We start from the raw sequence: 9241 nt of genomic DNA on the forward strand, positions 1-9241 counted from the left end.
AACCACTCCAAGAGTCACACGACGAGCCTGACAGCACTGTCCAAACACTTTTTGAACTCTGGCAGCCTTGTTTCTGTAACCACTTCTCTGGGACCCTGTCCCAGTGCATGACCACCCTCCCAAATTAGGAAGGAAACACAGAAGATTTGTGTAGTGTTTTTAACAGAGTGAACTTCTCAAACTGCCATCAATTTTTTTAAAATATACTTAACATAACTGATCTTAATTAAGTCACTAAAACTGCTCCCTTAATTTCTGCTAATTCTCAAGTCCATCTTCTGCTATCCACAACTTCTCTTGTCTTTTCACTGAAATCTCACTTTTGTAATCATTAGAAAAAACATTTACTAATAAGATAATTTTCTTTGTGTGGGCAGACATCTGCTTCTAATTTAGCTTTCAAAAGCCTGACAGAGTCTCTATCAGCTTACAATGATGTGACAGTGCTCATTTTACTGTGCTTCACAGAAAGAATCTTTTCAAAAGTTTGGTACATTCAGATATATTGAAAATTATAGTCTTGTTACTTCCCAATGTGATTGCCTCACAGTGATATTCTATCATGTTTTGGACACCTTTTTGGAGAGGAAAAGCAAGCTTTTCTTACTGTGCCGTGTGCTGTGTACTTACTTTTGTATCAGGGAAACATTCCAACCCAGACCCTTATATTATTTTATTATTCTATATTTTTATTTTGATTGTTCTGTAACACTGGAATAGTATTGACCATGACGAGGTAAATATTTTTTCTCAAAAGCTGTTAATGTACAATCCTGTAGAACACATTAATATAAGATTTAAGAATATAAGAACACATTTAATATAATATAATTTAATATTCTAACACCTTAATATTATTAAAACTCATGTGCTATTATCTGGTACACAAAGGTCACATATATGCTGGCAGGAGAGTATATCTCAGCAGAAAGTAGGGGAAAAGAATACAGGCAGTATGTTATGGGTATAGATACATATTCTCTGGAAACTCAAAGAGTTGTTTCCTACTCTCCAGATTGTATAATTATTGTTAATATTTAAAGAGTGACTACATAAATAAAGGTTTTCAGAAGCAGGAAAGAGGGTGTGAGCAAGTAAATGAAGTCTTGGCATCTAACCAACAAAACAGATTTTTTTCAAGCTTGATTAGGGGAGTTTTCAAGAACTGGAGCACATTCAAGCAGAGGAGATTTCTTCAGGCTGGATAAGCAGTCTCAGTTAAGCAGTGTTGACATATATATTGCACCAATTTTGTAGTTAGAGTAATTCAACTTGCAGTGTCACAAGTTTATTCATAAACAATACATTTATGTAAAATAAATAAAAGCAGTTTAAGTCATATGGAAAGCAGTTGGAACCTGAAGGAGCTAAGGAACTAGCTTTATGATAAACATTGCCTTAAAGATGGTGTAAACTGTTTCAAAAAAATTTATGCAAAATGCATAATTACAGCATTCTTAATGTATATTTCCCCTTCTTTCTTTACCAATAACCAAACAAGAAATTTAGTTTGGATTTCTAAATGATTCTTCATCTTTATCTGGGTAGCTGGGTTTTGCTACTGTAACAGCTGTGGACATAACCACTACAATTCTAATAATAAGGAAAAAGAAAACCCAACCCTTGCATAAAGGATCAAAAGCAAAATGTAAAATATATTCAATCTTTTCTAGGTCAATTCATATTCTGTTCTTATTCTAAAAATTAACATAATTTCAATAGTTGCAGTCCAGGAAATTCCAATTTGCATCACCGTTGCATCAAATTTTTAGCTATTTATATTCTGATGCTCTTTAAAGATTGTATTTTCTGGTAGTTTCTTTTCATCAGTTGCTTGCTGATTCAAACAGCATCAGCAATTTTGTTACTACTTGAAACTGGAATATAGGAAAATGTTATATTTACTTTAATTTTAAGCATTATTTTCCTTCAGAGGGGCATAAATCTTAAAGATGCCTATAAAAATATTGGTTTTATTCTGATAAAAATGGGTTGAAGTAATTTAGAGCTCATGCTCATGGAGAATCTAAAACTATTCTCATTTACGCTTTTGAATCTATAATGCAGTGCCTACACTGAATATTGCTGGGAAACAAGGACCAAGTACTTGACTTCATTTGTAGTCATGCTGGGTCAAGTAAAACAAATAAACAAGCCAACTCCACTATGAGAGTTAGGGAGAAAACACAGGAGTAGAATAATCAACTTTTGCTCTTTTAGCAGTTTAATGTAAAAATCAATATGTGACAGAAGAGTTTACGTCTGTCCCATTACCAATGGCAAAAATTTTAAATAAAGATGAATATCATTAAACCTGCATGTCCAATAAGGCAAGATGGAAAATAATATTTTACTAACTCAGGCTTATGAATAGTTGATACATGGAAGCAGCAGGGAAGGTCATGCATTTTATCTGCATGGTACTCTTCAGCCACAACCACTGCGGAGAATTCCACACAGTTTGCAATGACCAGGAAGCAGCAATGACCATGGATATCGCCTGTCCATGGTGGGGGAGTTGGACTATATAATTTTTAATCTCCCTTCCAACCCAGACTATTCTATTATTTTATTATTCTATATTTTTATTTTGATTGTTCTGTAACACCAGAATAGTATTGACCATGACAAGGTAAATATTTTTTCTCAAAAGCTGTTAATGTACAATCCTGTAGAACACATTTAATGTAAGGGAGGAAAACATGTAAATGTCTTATCAGACAAGACAGTACTTCCCTGCTCTTTCTCTTTGAACACTGGAAGGTATTTAATATCTAACAACTTTCTTGTAAGTCTCTAGGAAACTTTCAGATATTTAATGCTGTTTTATTTGGAGCAAACTGTCACAAAATGGTGAGCATTCCCCTTAGTTCTCTCATCCTTTGTTTGACTGTGAAATCTTGTTTTAGTTACACACCCTACTATTCCCTCAGGCTATTAAGTACTAAAGTACTCCAGCAAAACCTAGGGGAGATAGCACAATAGATCTGCCTACAGGACATTATTTCCATTAGGAGTAATGTTCTGCACTGCAGAAAAATGCGCTAATAGCACTGCATTATAATGTTAAAATGGGGTTACTGGTGCGTGTCACCACTCAGCACAGTTCATTATCTTATGATTAAGTATGTACCAAGATAAGCAGAGATTTATAGATACTTTTCTAAACAGCTAAAGAACTTTTGAAGAGTAATAAAAAAATAGTTTCAGATAAAGGGCTTTCCTTGTCTTGCAATTTGTGTTTTCTTTCTGAAATCCTACATACTCATTATATTCTTATTTTAAGCCTTGAATAACAATCAACATTTTCTACAAGATAACAAGGGAGTAGAGCAAAATAACACTGAAGAAAAAGACATGTTAACATTTCATCCAAGGGAACATTACTCATTACCAGCTTCACAGCATTCAGAACTATTTTGACAGAAGTAATGTGTGCTCCCTCCTTTGTTTCATGCATGAATTAAAATTGTAATTAGTGCATCTGTAGAAAAATCACCACCTAATATACAAATGTCTGTCCATAGATAATTTTTCTCTCTCCGTTGCAGTTCACTTAATAGTCTCAATTCTTCCATGGTGTCAGGGAGACTAGAGGAATTTCATTACAGCATCATCTCATTTCATTGTTTAAGTCTGTGGCCATTAAATAACAAAGTACAATGTAACATTTATTCTTGCAGCCACAGTGTAATTTGGAGACTTCTGCTTTGTCTGAAAACATTGGAGACTTCTCCACTGTATTTTTTTTTTTAATTTTTGAGAAAGTGTATTAAGATTTATTACTGTAAAGCAGGGTACATCCAGGGGAACATGTATACACTTTCATTGTTCCTGTTGATTGGAGTAAGAGGGACACTACAAGTGAAGACACCAAAGGTGATAATATGAAAGTTCAGCTGTGTATTTACAGATGCTGGTGTTTCTCACAATACCACCATGTACCAAAGTGGCCTTAACATTTCAATATCTTGTTTTTCAGCAAATCACCTTCCATAAAAGAAAATTACTGGAAATGATGGAGTTAGTAGATGTTAAAAAATTCAGACAGCCATAAGATGTTCCCTGGCTATATGGCATTTCCTACTGCTAGAAAAATTACAGAAAGCAAGACAATCTTGTTCCATAATGAAACAAAGAGTGGGGAGATGCAGTTGGCTCTGGTTTCCTTAAGTGCTCCAAGTACACCTAATGGTGAATAGCTTCTTCACACTAAGGTATGTTTATAAGATAACAACAAATTCTTAAGTGTTACAACTTTTTAAAGAAATTATTGGAGAAGGAATAACTCATACTTCTTTTACTATTTATTGGTTGCCCTTTCCTTTTTCATTTTCTTCCTTCTTTTTTTTTTCTTTTGTTTTTTTCTTTTTCTTTTTAAGAGGCAAAACACTAAAGCCCACTTCATCTCTGTTTCAGTGACATCAACTGTCTAGAGATGGTTCTTGACCCCAACACTCTTAGCTGTGGCTTGCTTCATCTTTCAATCACCAGCAGACTGGTCTTCAATATTCTGAATATGGGGAATAAAAATGCATATTTGAATGCACAAAAATGGACGACTCAATAAAAAATACCAAACACGTAAAGTTAAAATAAAATTATTAACAACACACAAGGATTTGTGAAATGCTAAAAATTTGGAATTGCAACGCTATTGGTATTCAAGATTATTGGACACTACTTTATTACATAATTGTAATTTGAAATAAGACAGAAAAAGAAATTAAAAATTGAAGGTGCATCTTTTAGTACCAAAGTACTGTATATATTTCAATCTACAGTTCTATACAAGTATCAGAGTAGTTTGCTGTATGTGGATGCTTCTTAAAACTGCAAAAATTTAATCATAACTCATCTGGTACCTGAAGAAAGGTCACTGTGATTAAACAATGGGGAAATGAACCCCAAAACAATGAAGGCACAGATAAATATTGATATTTATGGACTTTTCTCCTGACACACCTAGGACCTATCAAGAAAAGTTATGTGCCAAAATGTATTTGTGCATTCAAATGCTTTATCTTCAGATCTTTCTGTGCCTGAATAAGAAATTGAACATGAGTTTCCTAAATCAGAGTTACATGACTGAGTAAAAGATCTGGCTCCTTTTTTACCTTTGTTCCCTCCACCTGGGGGAGGGAAGGTTCACTTGCTCTGCATGCCCATAAATAGAATAAATGCTCCCAAATATTTTAGGGTAATTAAAAGTTGTCTATGAACTAGGCATTATGACAACACAAAAAGAAAGATGTACAGCAATGCCACAATTTTATTCTGACCATGCCCACTTTTTTCCAATTAAAAAATGAAAAAGATTATTTTAAAAAAATAAAAGAGAATTAAATGAAAAGGTAAATTAGTGCCTGGAGGACACTTCAAAAGGAAAGAAATGAGGAATGCCATTTAGAATTCCCTGCCTGATTTATCTGCAATATTCATAAGTGTGTGTTTATCCAAAAGCTTTGTCTCAGATCAGGCAATTAATTAAACCAGAGAAGATCTCAAGCAGGGAGAGATGAGAGTTGTTAATAGTGTGTAGCAGATAATCAAATTTGTCTCTGCTGTTTTTCTTGGGACGCATTTCTCTGTTTGCACTTCTGCAGCATGAGGAAGATGTGAGATCCATGGCTGAGCAGTACAACATGAAATATGCAGACAGAACTCTTCAGAATTGGAACAGTTACCACTTGTACTAGTGTCAATATATCTCAGCTCCAGATGGCTGCACCTAAGCATATCTTCACTTCTTTGGGCATATAAGCATGAATGCTTTTAGGCACTCCTTTTTTCTTGAGAGTGTGTGAGGAAGTAGGTGATGTTTTCAACCCAAGGTCAAAGCTGAAAAATAAGAAATGGCACAACAGGACAAAAATAAGATCAGGACTGGTAAAAACCCAAAGGGTGAGGGTGAGACTTTGTTGAACAGAATCCTAAGTTTTGATTCACAAGACCACCAAGATGTACCCAAAGTCTCCTTAAATACTAAACAGAAACTCTGTGCCAGCTGAAATGACAGAAACTTGAAAAATCCTCCTTTTGGCTACTTTTTGTGGGAGCTCCCATCTGACAGACCTCTATTTGAAAATTACATGTAATACATGAGTAGTGAAATTACCAATTTGTGACACTTATGCATGAGGTCAGTTCTACAAGTAACTCTGGGGCATTAAAAACATTGAGAGGAGCAGCATGATTTTGGACTTGTACATTTCTTTTCAAGGGGAAGGGAAGTGGTTCATAGGGTAGCTCTGTGACTAAGTCCCTTTCTAAGACCAGTACTTCAATTTAAAAACATTCCATCAGCATCCCCATGGAAAAACAGTCTGGACTGAAGCACTTTCAATTGCATTAGATATGCAAAAGGAATGTGTCTGTACACCTTCTATTTGCCACTAAAATAAACTTGTAATTCCATTGCTGCTGGAGTAAGGACTGACCATTTAAAAGACAATTAAATACTGGCCTATCTAGTGAAAAGGATTTTCAGTGATAGCTGACTAATTCTACGGACAGGTGATAACATCACATATTTTTAATCTGTCTCAAAAGTAAATGCTTGTATGTCAAAACAAACAGAAATCAAATAGAAATAGCTAAATGGATAGAAGAGAGCAAAATCAGTAAAGCAACCAAAATTGTTTTCCCACAAAATATTTGTTGTGAATCAATATTAATTATTGAAATTCCAGTCATAAAGCTAAGAGACTACATTTTTTTATAGCTTTCTACAAGTCTGTCACTAAACACCTCAATCAAAAACAAATTCAGTACTGAAAGAGACTTTGCCTTAACTTTTCCACCATGGAGAAGCTCTTCAACAGTAAATAAAAACCTGGTGCAGGACATCTTGTTTATCAGGGAAGTAGAAGATTATACACTGTTCTGTAAGTGAAAAACATCACTCCACTCATTACCCCACAGAAGCCAGAACAGAGAAATCTACCCGTAATGTATGACCAAGTTCACCTAACAGTTTGTGGGCATCTACCTGTGAATTAGGTGTCTGAGTTCCCATTGTAATCAATGGAGATTTGGATATTTTCCCATTTGTAATCAATAGAGTTTGATTGCACATAAATAGGTAGCATGGCCATTTGAGGTGCCAAGGCTATCCCACTTGATCCGTGGCAGACATTTCAAGCAGGCATAAGCGTCCTGTGGGAACTGTGTCCATAATATGGAAATAAAAACTTCTGTTTGGAAAAATTAATCAAGAGCAGCAGAAGCTTAGACACCTCACTCCCATATGGACACCTAGAGGCTGAGACTTACCCACCTTACAAGACACTTCAGTGCCTGCAATATGGAAACCAGTCCCACCTCAGGGGAATGACCCCATTACCTAAATGTGGGTACCTTGCACCCTTTGTGAGGCTTATCCATAACACCTGTGCAGCACTGGTGGGTGGGACACAAGGCTTACAGGAGACCTGCAGCTTTCTGGAGAAGCACACAGAGGTCAAGCAAGACATCCTGCTGGAGGATACCCCACAACGCAATATAGCAAAGGGATCCCAACACAGCTGCTCACCTCATGTGAACCTGGTCCCATTCCTGCACTGTCTATAGTGTCTGAACTTCTGCTGTCTCCCTAGATGAAGTTGGCTGAATAAAACTGTAAGGAATATATGCACCTGTGTTCCTAAATTAATGATGGTGGCTCCAATCCTCCTTTGATAGCAATGGCAAGTAAATGCACCATCTATATACCTGGCACAGTTTTAGTCCTAGCTAAGTTAAATTGATAAGCAGGCCCTTCCCTCTATGGTTTCCACACTGAGAAAGCAAAGCCACTAATTTACTGTAAAATTTCCCAATGCAGAAAACCCAGTTATGCTTGTACAAGATTTTTTTTAATTGGTTTCTGCTGCCAGTAAGAGGTACTGAAATCAAGTTTTGCAGCTCATGGGAATTAACTAAAATAATATTGTCTCTGATGTCAGCATATCAAATAACATAACATTTTCCATACAAAATTACATGTCATATGAAGATGCCCTACATTCGACCTTCCTGTGGAGGAGTGATAATTTAAATTTCACTCTAATATCTGTTTGTCTGAAAATAAAGGACAGTTCTAAGTTCTTGCATAAACACCTTTCCTGCACTTGGCTGTCATGATAGCCATGAAACAAATGTAATGAATTTAATTTGTTAAGGGATCAAGTAACTTCAAAGACAATTTGCAGCATGAGCTTGCTCTGAGAGGCAAGGTATAGCATTAATTTCCTTTCTCCCATTTGAGAATTCTGGAATCACTATCCTCTAGTATTGAAAAATATATATGAAAAGATAAAGGGAGAGAGAGCTTTCAGAAAAAATTGCACATTTAGGCATTGGTCCAAATGGCTGTGTATATGTAAATTATCTCTAGATACTAAGCAACAATGCATTTATATTTCAGCATAGCTTTCCTGTTTTCATCTTTCTCATCTGGAATATTTTGGTACCTTGAGAATAACAAGGGTGACCTGCTTAGCCATATGAGGTAAGACCAATATTTTTCACACGTTTTCATCCTTGTTTATATAGGTCTTCTTTGGACTTGTACATAAAAGTAGTAATGGAAAGTAATCACAGTAGAAATCAAAATCCTAAATCTTGCAGATATTTAGAATAACCAGGTAACAGAAAATATAGATGAGGAGAAACTTTTCTCTCCCCCCTTCTACCTGTGTGGGAAGAAACTCATCTTAAAGCATCCTAACCTGAAGAACTGAAACTGAATGATCCAATAGGGTCAAGAGGACCCATCCCATGTATGTCATTCCTGATCACAGACACATGGTATTTAGCATTACTTTATCTTAGGGATCTGTCAGTAGAACATAGGTAATACGATTTTTTCCAGTAACTTCTCTTTCTGATATAAATTGTGATGTGAGGTCCTATCCATGAAATTACAATAGAAAAACGATCATGGTTTTTACCTATGAAGTCTGTAGGTTTTTCTGTCAAAAAAAGGAAACAGAATTGTAAGTACACATTAGCTACACTCTGATATGATGGATACTTACCAAACATATGTCTTTTCCTAACCCTAAGAACAACCGGATCCTTGAACCAGAATCAGCCAAAATAGTTTTATCCCCACCTCTAAAATTCTCTAGTAACAGAGACCTTTTTCTCCCCTGGCATAAAAACCAGTTCACTCCTCCCCAGTGGTGAATCATCTGTTGACATGAGTAATTCCTTTACACAGAAGGAATGGCATATTTTAATCACTGGGATTATCTAT

Source organism: Molothrus aeneus, chromosome 2 (assembly GCF_037042795.1).
Source record: "Molothrus aeneus isolate 106 chromosome 2, BPBGC_Maene_1.0, whole genome shotgun sequence".
Classification (NCBI taxonomy): domain Eukaryota; kingdom Metazoa; phylum Chordata; class Aves; order Passeriformes; family Icteridae; genus Molothrus; species Molothrus aeneus.